Source organism: Nomascus leucogenys, chromosome 11 (assembly GCF_006542625.1).
Source record: "Nomascus leucogenys isolate Asia chromosome 11, Asia_NLE_v1, whole genome shotgun sequence".
Taxonomy (NCBI): domain Eukaryota; kingdom Metazoa; phylum Chordata; class Mammalia; order Primates; family Hylobatidae; genus Nomascus; species Nomascus leucogenys.
Genome location: NC_044391.1, coordinates 73,823,864 through 73,836,525, shown reverse-complemented (window position 1 = coordinate 73,836,525; position 12,662 = coordinate 73,823,864). Strand labels below are relative to the sequence as shown.

The 12,662-nt window shown below is 35.8% G+C and overlaps 1 protein-coding gene across 10 annotated transcripts in view; it reads right to left on the bottom strand.

Moving 5' to 3' along the window:
- MBNL1 (muscleblind like splicing regulator 1) overlaps positions 1-12,662 on the bottom strand; it is a 201,025-nt gene that overhangs the window by 135,739 nt on the left and 52,624 nt on the right. The gene's annotated exons all lie outside the window — the stretch shown is intronic.

Here is a 12,662-nt window from a genome sequence, read left to right as displayed (position 1 = left end):
CAGTTATGCCCAGGGGCAGGGTGTGTGTGTGTGTGTGTGTGTGTGTGTGTAGGGGAAGGAGTGTCTGTGTGAGTATGAAAAGAGAAGAAGAGCGGGAATGAGGGAGTAAGACAGGGAAGGATAGACGGAGAAGGGAGAAAAAGGGAAAAAGAGAGAAAGAGATTTTTTATCAGTATTTGGTGTTCACGTAAATTGGTTATTTTCTGCAAAAGTTACCTCAGCAAATTATGTGTAAGCAAGCCATGGAAGCATTGCAATTTGTAATAAAATCAATGGGAATGGCTTACCTGACTGTGTACAGTAGATACTCCTTATCTATGGGGAATACATTCCAAGACCCCCAGGGGATGCCTGAAACCATGGACAGTAACAACCCCTAAATATACTATTTTTTTCCTATACATACCTACAATAAAGTTTAATTTATAAATTAGGCAAGTAAGTGATTAACAACAATAACTATAATAAAACAAAACAATTATACTGTAATAAAAGTTCTGTGAATATGGTCTCTCTATTGCTTTCTCTGTCTCAAAATATCTTACCATGTTATACACCATGGTTAACTGAAACTGCAGAAAGTGAAACTGCAGATAAGGGGGGATTACTGTACTGCATTCTGTACTGCATTTCTATGAATTCAGTGACACAGAGTGATGTATTCTATGTTGTTATATCAAATAATAATCTCAGGTGTCTAAATTAGACTGAATTTTCTATTTCAATAGGCATAAGCCATTTTCTGCACCTAAATGAAAGTAGCATTTTTTTTCCTGATATAAAAATGGGCAGATTTTTGTCCTGGTGTCATGCTAATATAACCCCAGAGGTGGCAAGCATAGTGGCTCAAGCCAGTAATCCCAGGACTTTGGGAGGCTGAGGCAGGAGGATCACTTAAAGCCAGGAGTTCAAGATAACCCCAGAATTATCTACTTTATTTAAGTACATTTTAGCTGGGCAGTGGTGTGCATCTGTAGTCCCAGATACTTGGGAAAGTAAGGCAGAAGGATCGCTTGAACCCAGAAGTTTGAGACCAGCCATAACAACACAGACTCAGTCTCTAAATAAAAATACCTAAGAACACTCAGAGTGGTTGAAAATGTGTTCAGCAAAATCTGTTCCACTAATGTCCCTAATAACGTCAGTAGAGACTAGGGATTAATGAGACTACCAATAAACACACATACACACACATGAACATACACACAATGTTTACTATCTTGTTTTCTGTTATAAGGATTGCTAAATATTTTTGTATGATATAGACAGTTGCAATTTATATTTTTTAGAGAATTCATAGAAATAATCCTTAAAATATTTAGAGATTGGTACTCCTTTGTCAGATAAATAAATGCAAAAGTGAAAATTATTTCAAACCAATAGCACATATATCCCGTGATATCCACAATGCTTTTATCCATCACTTGAAAGTAAAAGAACTTTGGCTGGTTTTGAAAGAAATTATATATATATATATATATTTCTTATGTATATCTTATATGTGAGACAGGGTCTTGTTTCATTGCCCAGGCTGGAGTGCAATGGCTGATCATGGCTCACTGCATCCTTGACTGCCCAAGCTCATGCAATCCTCCCACCTCAGCCTCCCGAGTAGCGACTACAGGTGCTCACCACTATGCCTGGCTAATTTTTTTTTCTTTTCTTTTCCTTTTCTTTTCTTTTTGGTAGAGACAGAGTCTCACTATGTTCCCTGGGGTGGTCGCAAACTCCTGGGGTCAAGTAATCTCCTGCCTTGGCCTCAGAAATGTATTTTCTTGATTTGCATTTGACATTGCTGTCTGACCGAAACCAATTTAGCTCCACAAAGGAGTAAATATGATTCTTTTTATTTTAACAGGCATTTTATAATCCCTAACAAAAATTTTTCCCCATTTTTTCTTATTGTTAATATAAAATTTAAATTTCGATATTAAATGCTACCAGTATTATTCCTTTTTCAAAGCCCAGTTTAGCTCCCAAATGACTTCATATCTGTCTTTTAGCCCTAGCACTTCCAGTTCCACATTCCTGTTTAAAGTACTTCATCCCCCTGCCCCCTACCTACTTTTTTCCTTCCAGAAGTGACTAATCTTCCTGTTATTCTACTCCGTCAGTTTTTCCCCTAGTATTCTTTTCATGTTGCATAATGTTTACTTTTCACTAGCTCCTTCTATAATTTTACTACTGTCTCCCTTGGTACTAGCCTTCCGTTTTCAACAGATTAAAATAGCCAATATTTATGTATTAGCAAACTTTTTTGTCACGTTTTGTGCTGTTCAGATTAAGCTATTTCCTCAAGTCAAAAATACAACTACTCTTTTGATAGAGTAAATATTGTTTTAAAAAAAATCCATGTGTTGATCTTCAAAGTTAAATTCAGTGTAAGTTGTAGAATTAACAGATATCACAATTAAAGGGCTAAGATTTCAAATTTCCTGATAAGGTACTCCAGCAAAGCAAACAGAATGTCACTCCTTTTAAAGATCTCCTTCTTTCTAGTACTTCTCCATAATGTCATAAAGCATGTTAGCAAAGTCTTATAAATACAATGTAAACTTTTTCCATTCTTCTAGATTTTAGTTATAAAATACATTTTAATTATATGTCAACAATTTGCCTCAACCCTAATCTCAAATATCTAGAACAGCTATATCACATTATCTAAACATGAGTAAAAGCTGAGTTTCTGCTTCAGAGAAAACATCTCAGAAGATTTTTAGAATTATAATAATTACTTAACTACCTATATTCTAAAATTCACAGCACAGTATCACATACCTAATAAAATAACAACATAACATAACCCCAGATTAACAGTGCATCTTTTGGCAGATTCAATATTATATCATATTTTTTGTGTCAGTCACAGGATCCTTTGGAGAAAATAGTGTGTTACTAGTCTTTTTTTTTTTTTTTTTTTTTTTTTTTTTTGAGACGGAGTCTCGCTCTGTCGCCCAGGCTGGAGTGCAGTGGTGCAATCTCGGCTCACTGCAAGCTCCGCCTCCCGGGTTCAGGCCATTCTCCTGCCTCAGCCTCCGGAGTAGCTGGGACTACAGGCGCCCGCCACTGCGCCCGGCGTGTTACTAGTCTTACTTACATTTTCTATCAATATAAAACGTTCACAAGCCTTTAGAAACTGTACATTTTCTAAAATCCAAAATTACCCTTAATAAATCTTGGCAAAACACACACTATAGGAGATAAAGACGTCCCTAAAATTTCACTCTAATTTACTGAAAATAGAAGTCAAATTAAATTCAAATGTTTGCTTACATTAAAATAGCACAGGATCTTATAATTTACTTTTAATCTTGGAGGAATTCTCATTATTCTCTCATCAATTATTCTTCAAAAAAATAAATTAATACAACCTTCCTTATTTGTCACATACAGTGTCCTAAACAGAAACATCTGATTTTTCTTTGGGTCAGCAAGAACAACTTAACTTCCAAATTCCTTTATTGCCACTATTTTAGACACTAAGGCCAAGAACTCCAAAGAAAGCTATAAAAAAAAATGCTAGTTAAAATATATAGTATATGATACCAAATATTATAGTTTACAAAACCACATTCATATACAACAGGTTCAATTTTTAAATCACATCATGAGTGGAAAAGAAACCCAAACTATATATTCTAGGAAAAAAGCAGCCGGTCACGGTGGCTTAAGCCTGTAATCCCAGTACTTTGGGAGGCCAAGGCAGACAGATCACTTGAGGTCAGGAGTTTGAGACCAGCCTAGCCAACATGGTGAAACCCCTTCTCTACCAAAAATATGAAAATTAGCTGGGCATGGTGGCCCTTGCCTGTTATCTCACCTACTTAGGAGGCTGAGGCAGGAGAATCGCTTAAACCTGGGAGGCGGAGGTTGCAGTGAGCCAAGATCATGCTACTGCACTCAGCCTGAGTGACAGAGTGAGATTCTGTCTCAAATAAATAAAAAGAAAGAAAGAAAAGAAAAAAGCAGGGCTCATATCTACATCCTCAGGGACTAGCATGGAGCTTGATAAAAAAAAGACAGATGCCCAATAAATATCTTCTGAGTAAATAAATTCAACCATACAGAGGCACATTAATGATAAACAAAAAGGAAGGAAAGAAAACTTTTTTGATAATATTACCATAGGAACAATGTTATCAAAACATATTAATCAAAAAAAATTAGGAGAAGCAATTCAAATAATTTATCAGCCGGGCACAGTGGTTCACGCCTATAATCCCAGCACTTCGGGAGGCCAAGGCAGGCAGATCATTTGAGGTCAGGAGTTCGAGACCAGCCTGGTCAATATGATGAAACCCCATCTCTACTAAAAATACACACAAAAAAATTAGCTGGGCATGGTGGTGCATGCCTGTAATCCCAGCTACTGGGGAGGCTAAGCCAAGAGAATCACTTGAACCCAGGAGGCAGATGTCGCAGTGAGCCAAGATTGCACCACTGCACTCCAGCCTGGGAGACAAGAGTGAAACTCCGTCTCAATAAATAAATAAATAAATAAATAATTTTTCCAAGGGCAAAGTTTTTTAGAAAAATTTACTGCCATCGTTGATTATATGTGTAACCTTATTTAGATCTTATGTTAGAAGAGAATATCTGATTCTGAAAATTGATAAATATTATGCATTTTTTCCCTTTTTCTGATATAAACTATATTTTGAAGTTGACAGTTATTATGAAAAGTTCTTTATGAAAAAAATTCTTGATAATAAGCGCAGCAGAAATTATATAATTAAAAGTCACCATTTTGCAAACTCTAAAAAATATCATGGCTACAAAATGATCAACAATGAGGTGAAATCATTGGATCCAAGTCTGATGGAGAACTTTATAAGGATTGGCCCAGGCAGCATCATTAAAAGTAGGGATTACTAAAATTATGTCCTCTTGATATGATAAAATAGAAAGTATACAGAACCTTCTAGGAAATGTTCCCCCCAAATAATAATAAATAACATTAAAGTTAAACTCGACTCCAATTTTCAGTTTACAGAAAATAAGGATGATGGAAGAACAAGCTAAATGACATCATAGATGCTAACTGGAAAAACATACCTATTAAAAAAAGACATTCCTGTGACAATCAGAAAAAGTTGAACATAAAGTGGCTATCAAATGATACAATAAAATTATTGTCAATTTTCATAGATTTGGAAATGGAGTTATATTTAAAGTAAGTTCTTAACTGTCAGAGATACTACTGAAGAAGTATAGGTGACAAGATAGGATGTCTGAGACTTGTTTTAACATGCTACAGGGATAAAAGGAGTGTGAAAGGTAACAAAAAGGGCAAAATGTTGGCTGATGCACATAAGGATACATGCATACAAAATGCTGACTGATAGATATATGGAAGGGGTTGTTATATTGTTTCTCTAATATTATGTACATTTAAAAATTGCCATAAGAATTTTTTAAACTTAACAAACGAAAAAGACACAAATCACAGGGGAAGAAAAAAAAAGAATGAGTTCATGTCTGGAAGAACAACCAAGGATTTTTTTTTTTAAAATATTTCTGACCTGAAGTCACAAACCTGGTTTACAAACTGGGCTTTGCTACTTACAATCTGGCCTAGATAACCTAAATCAATGTATTTGTACATATATACATAAATGTCCATATGTGTAGCATGAAAATAATTGACTTACCTACTACAAAAATACATAGGTATGTAAAAATTAACTATAAACTAAAAAAAAATAGATATCTTCAATATACTTTGTGTTTTCCTTCATGTCACATGTGTATGCATTATCTCTTCAACCAAATAGTAAGGTCTCTATGAGTGAAGTCCATGTTCCATTCCTTTAACCAACAAACATTCAATGTACACTTCTAGTCGGTCTACTATGTGTCCGGCATTTCTTACTAAGAGGTTAAGAACACAAAGGTGTAAGTCATAGGCTGTGGAATCAAATTCAGAGATGGAGTAAGATGCATAATTATGATTTATACTCCAAACTACATAAGCAAAGAGGCAAAACAGTTATATGGCCAGGTCTAGAGTGAGGAGAAGCTTTCTAGAGGAGGGAATGTATGAGCCATATATAAATATGAAAAAGGTCTGCAAAACTCACGTAGGAAGAAAAAAGAGTCCCAGGCAGAAAGACCAAAAAACAAAAACAAATGAAAAAAAACCAGGAGGGGTGGGGGGCATTACATGGGAACATCAAAAGAAGTCATTTGCCACAGGTCAATGTGGCTAATACTTGATGTGAGAGGTACTGCGTCTCAGTAGATGACCCACTGTACATAGCAAAATGCTAGGTACTTAGTAAGGGATCAATAAATATCTATTAATTAAAGTACAGAGAGATAAGAGGTAGCATTATTTGAGTGTTCATTCCAGGTCATTATGTATGCACTGAAATAAATATGTTTCTTATTCAACCTCACATCAATCCCAAGGTACGTGCTATTATTATCATCCCCGTCTTACGGATAAGGACACTTGGGCACAGAAAAGCTAAGTAACTTTCCCAGTTACTCAGTTGGCAATTGGTATAGTGAGTGATGTTCTTAGTGTTTCAAACAACAAAATATCTGGAAATAAAATTCTACATGGCTATTCCTCATAATAAAAGTATTTTTAAAAAACGAAAAAGAACACTGTAAACAGTGAGTGCTGCTAAAGGTTTAATAAGTGGCTGTCTAGGAGAGAACTATGGTTGGCATCTGCCAATTTCCAAAGTGTAAACACTCTCACCATAGCCAATTTTAAGCTATCAACAAAGCCATCATGGAACATGGAATTGGGAAGAGGTCTCGACATAAGCCAGTTCCAGCACTCCACTGCCTGTAACCTTCAACAAGCTATACAGGCAGAGTGACTTTAACAGACTAATTACATGACCAGGAAGATAACAAGTAAATCAAAGAAAAGGTGCAAAACTGCTATCTCTCTTGTTTGCAAGACTCTGTATAAAAGTCACAGTCAATTTATATTTGAAATTAATAAACTCCTAAGGAATATAATGTAATGTGTGAAAGGCAATGAAAATGAATAAGTAATTCATAGACATTCCTCAAGGTAACATACATTTTCTATGAATGACAGTTGACATTTATAAAGTATTCTTTATATGTGATTAATGAACTGTGATTAGTAAGTGATTTCCTGTTAAACGATTCCCCCCTCAAGGGGCAACACAAGAGGATTTATTTCCAACTAGAGAAGTTGAAAATGAAAGCACAGCTGAAGGAAATGAAGTTATCTGGGTCAGCAACGATATTGCAACCGAAAACAGGGGGATAATTTTTGCATACCCTGTGCTTTCGAACTACATGTCATATAAAAGGTGTTGAATGAATAGTGATCATAAGAAAGGAGGGAACAAAACCAATCATAGAACTAGATTTTTTCACTAACTATAGTCAACAGCTGCATAACAACGCTTCAGTCAACAAAGGACCCACATATATGATGGTGGTCCCGTAAGATTACAATGGAGCTGAAAAATTCCTACCACCTAGTGACATTTGTAGGCATCATAACCTCATAGCACAACACAGTATCTTTTCTACGTTTGAGTATGGTTTGATACACAAATACATAACATTATGTTACAACTGCCTACAGTATTCAATAGGATAACAGGCTGTATAGGTTTGCAGCCTAGGAGCAATAGGCTGTACTATACAGCCTAGATGTGTAGTAGGCTATACCATTTAGGTTTGTGTAAGTATCCTCTATGATGTACACACAACAATGAAATATCCTAATGACACACAGAATGTATCCCCATTGTTGGATATCACCACCGATCCCACAGAAATACAATCTACCATCAGAGAATACTACAAACACCTCTATGCAAATAAACTAGAAAATCTAGAAGAAATGGATAAATTCCTTGACAAATACACCCTCCCAAGACTAAACCAGGAAGAAGTTGAATCTCTGAATAGACCAATAACAGGTTCTGAAATTGTGGCAATAATCAATAGCTTACCAACCAAAAAGAGTCCAGGACCTGATGGATTCACAGCTGAATTCTACCAGAGGTACAAGGAGGAACTGGTACCATTCCTTCTGAAACTATTCCAATCGATAGAAAAAGAGGGAATCCTCCCTAACACATTTTATGAAGCCAGCATCATCCTGATACCAAAACCTGGCAGAGACATAACCAAAAAAGAGAATTTCAGACCAATATCCTTGATGAACACTGATGCAAAAATCCTCAATAAAATACTGGCAAACCGAATCCAGCAGCACATCAAAAAGCTTATCCACCATGATCAAGTGGGCTTCATCCCTGGGATGCAAGGCTGGTTCAACATACGCAAATCAATAAATGTAATCCAGCATATAAACAGAACCAAAGACAAAAACCACATGATTATCTCCATAGATGCAGAAAAGGCCTTTGACAAAATTCAACAACCCTTCATGCTAAAAACTCTCAATAAATTAGGTATTGATGGGACGTATCTCAAAATAATAAGAGCTATCTACGACAAACCCACAGCCAATATCATACTGAATGGGCAAAAACTGGAAGCATTCCCTCTGAAAACTGGCACAAGACAGGGATGCCCTCTCTCATCGCTCCTATTCAACATAGTGCTGGAAGTTCTGGCCAGAGCAATCAGGCAGGAGAAGGAAATAAAAGGTATTCAATTAGGAAAAGAGGAAGTCAAATTGTCTCTGTTTGCAGATGACATGATTGTATATCTAGAAAACCCCATTGTCTCAGCCCAAAATCTCCTTAAGCTGATTAGCAACTTCAGCGAAGTCTCAGGATACAAAATTAATGTACAAAAATCACAAGCATTCTTGTACACCAATAACAGACAAACAGAGAGCCAAATCATGAGTGAACTCCCATTCACAATTGCTTCAAAGAGAATAAAATACCTAGGAACCGAACTTACAAGGGATGTGAAGGACCTCTTCAAGGAGAACTACAAACCACTGCTCAATGAAATAAAAGAGGATACAAACAAATGGAAGAACATTCCATGCTCATGGGTTGGAAGAATCAATATCGTGAAAATGGCCATACTGCCCAAGGTAATTTATAGATTCAATGCCATCCCCATCAAGCTACCAATGACTTTCTTCACAGAATTGGAAAAAACTACTTTAAAGTTCATATGGAACCAAAAAAGAGCCCACATCGCCAAGTCAATCCTAAGCCAAAAGAACAAAGCTGGAGGCATCACGCTACCTGACTTTAAACTATACTACAAGGCTACAGTAACCAAAACAGCATGGTACTGGTACCACAACAGAGACATAGATCAATGGAACAGAACAGAGCCCTCAGAAATGATGCCGCATAGCTACAACTATCTGATCTTTGACAAACCTGACAAAAACAAGAAATGGGGAAAAGATTCCCTATTTAATAAATGGTGCTGGGAAAACTGGCTAGCCATATGTAGAAAGCTGCAACTGGATCCCTTCCTTACACCTTATACAAAAATTAATTCAAGATGGATTAAAGACTTATATGTTAGACCTAAAACCATTAAAATCCTACAAGAAAACCTAGGCAATACCATTCAGGACATAGGCATGGGCAAGGACTTCATGTCTAAAACACCAAAAGCAATGGCAACAAATGCCAAAATCGACAAATGGGATCTCATTAAACTAAAGAGCTTCTGCACAGCAAAAGAAACTATCATCAGAATGAACAGGCAACCTACAGAATGGGAGAAAATTTTTGCAACCTACTCATCTGACAAAGGGCTAATATCCAGAATCTACAATGAACTCAAACAAATATACAAGAAAAAAACAAACAACCCCATCAAAAAGTGGGCAGAGGACATGAACAGACATTTCTCAAAAGAAGACATTTATGCAGCCAGAAAACACATGAAGAAATGCTCATCATCACTGGCCATCAGAGAAATGCAAATCAAAACCACAGTGAGATACCATCTCACACCAGTTAGAATGGCCATCATTAAAAAATCAGGAAACAACAGGTGCTGGAGAGGATGTGGAGAAACAGGAACACTTTTACACTGTTGGTGGGACTGTAAACTAGTTCAACCATTGTGGAAGTCAGTGTGGCGATTCCTCAGGGATCTCGAACTAGAAATACCATTTGACCCAGCCATCCCATTACTGGGTATATACCCAAAGGACTATAAATCATGCTGCTATAAAGACACATGCACACGTATGTTTATTGCGGCACTATTCACAATAGCAAAGAGTTGGAACCAACCCAAATGTCCAACAACGATAGACTGGATTAAGAAAATGTGGCACATATACACCATGGAATACTATGCAGCCATAAAAAATGATGAGTTCGTGTCCTTTGTAGGGACATGGATGAAACTGGAAAACATCATTCTCAGTAAACTGTCGCAAGGACAAAAAACCAAACACCGCATGTTCTCTCTCATAGGTGGGAATTGAACAATGAGAACTCATGGACACAGGAAGGGGAACATCACACTCCGGGGACTGTTGTGGGGTGGGGGGAGGGGGGAGGGACAGCATTAGGAGATACACCTAATGCTAAATGACGAGTTAATGGGTGCAGGAAATCAACATGGCACATGGATACATATGTAACAAACCTGCACATTGTGCACATGTACCCTAAAACCCTAAAGTATAATAAAAAAAAATAAAAAAAAAAAAAAAAAAAAAGAATGTATCCCCATTGTTAAGGCATGATGTGTGTGCGTGTGTGCACACACGTGTGTGTATATATATATTTTTTAAATTATTTACAGTTCGTGAATACAGATACATTTATATAAAAGGGAGTTCAAATTATTCATATTTGTATGTTTACACTATTTCTTTAAAAAAAATCCTTTAGGTTATTTAACAATATTGTTGAATGAATAAGTCTAGTTAAATGAATTTTATATGGGTATAAAAGGGAGTTAGAATTATTACTATATTGATCCTATCACTTTTTTAAGTTCCTTTATCATTTAAAAATAATGTCCAATGAGTAAGTACATTTGGATACATTTTGAATTAAATATAAAATCTATTTTTTACATAGAATGCAAATGTAATGTGAAAAAGAAGTAACCAGTAATTGCAAAGCAAAAAATGCAAATTCTACACAAGTTTACTTAGGCAGTTAGCAAACTGAAACCAGTATAACCCCATTTTTGGCATGTGGCAAGTCTGTTGCTGACCTGTTACTGAATCTGGCTCCCACAAACCGACAGCCTATTACTTAACAGTATCCTGGCTTAAATAGACTCAATAAAACAAATGTAATTCACTAGCACTGTCTCATGCTTATTAAATTCATATGGAAAACAAATGCAAAATGTGCCTTGAGCCTTGTTAAGAGTCTATATATGTTGCTTTCTGTTGTTCTTCTTGTCACAGTAGTAGAATGCACAAATCTTTTATTAGGTCAATTTAACTATTGATTTCTACTCTTAGCGCTTATAAATGGCATAAAAATGTAACTTTTTCAGTCCACTGCTGTAGGGGAGAAAACCTCACAAAATTAGTGATTATAAATGAAAAAAAAATCAATCAATAAAACTGTTACGTAAAATAACTCATACCAATCTTGTTACATATCAAAATTGACATTTTTTCCCAGCCCAATTATCAGACTGAGATGATAATATAGATGTATTTTTTAATCTTTGTGATACCGTAATTAGAATAATTCAAGTTAAATGATTTTAGTGTTCTATATACAAGGCTAGTTTGCATTTCCGTGACATAGCCTTCCAAAAAGGGAGCTGCATCAATTTTTAATGAAATGCATGACCTAATTTACAACTGTAATGACCATAATTAGTCTAATAGTTTGTGTTTTTTTAATCTTGGGGATGGGGCAAGGAAAGTTATGGCATGGGTCAGGAGCTATGAACACTGGTGATGTACCACATTCTATTCCATTTTAAATTTAATACAAATAAAGTAATATTTATTGGAAGCCTACAATGTGTTAGGCTGAAGAAGGCAGAGCCTTATAAAGCTTCCAGACAGGGGACATGGAGTTAGAAACCTAACAACAATGGTCTATATTAGGAGTATGACAGAGTTCTAAAGTTTTTCTCTTGTCACTGCATTTTTATGCAGTACAAAAACGTGGTTAAAAAAAGTCTGTTTTCATTATTTTTAAAAATATCTATACTATAATAACATTACCTGGCTTTTAAAATAGTTATCTAAAACAAGAATAAACAGTCTCTGGATTTGGAATAAAGAGATTCTCTTAGGAGATTACTGGTATGTCCAGATTTAAAAAACAAAGAACAACCATAACAACAACAACAAAACCTCAGGATAAAATAAATACCATTATCTCTTTCAGTTAGTTTGAAAGTAGATATGAATACATTTTCTTTTGAAATTGACATGCCACTGTGTGCAATGCAAATAGGAAGCAAGATTGGAAATACACAAAGGCAGAATTACTGAGGAAAAAAAAAAATCCTTTAAAATTTGATGGAGAAAGGGACACCAGGCTTGATCTACTGTCTCTTGAGCATTTTAATTATTTCCCAACTTGCAAGATTAGAAAATTAGACCAGCTTCTCAATTACTAACGAATAAAATGAATGTAGAAGGAAGAACTCTACACTCATCTCTTTTAAATGCTGCATGAACAAGAGGCTCACTGTTCAAGACATTAAGTATTGCTTCATGCCAAGGGGAAATATTCTATAAAGTTGTATCATTTTTAAGATTATTACCAGGG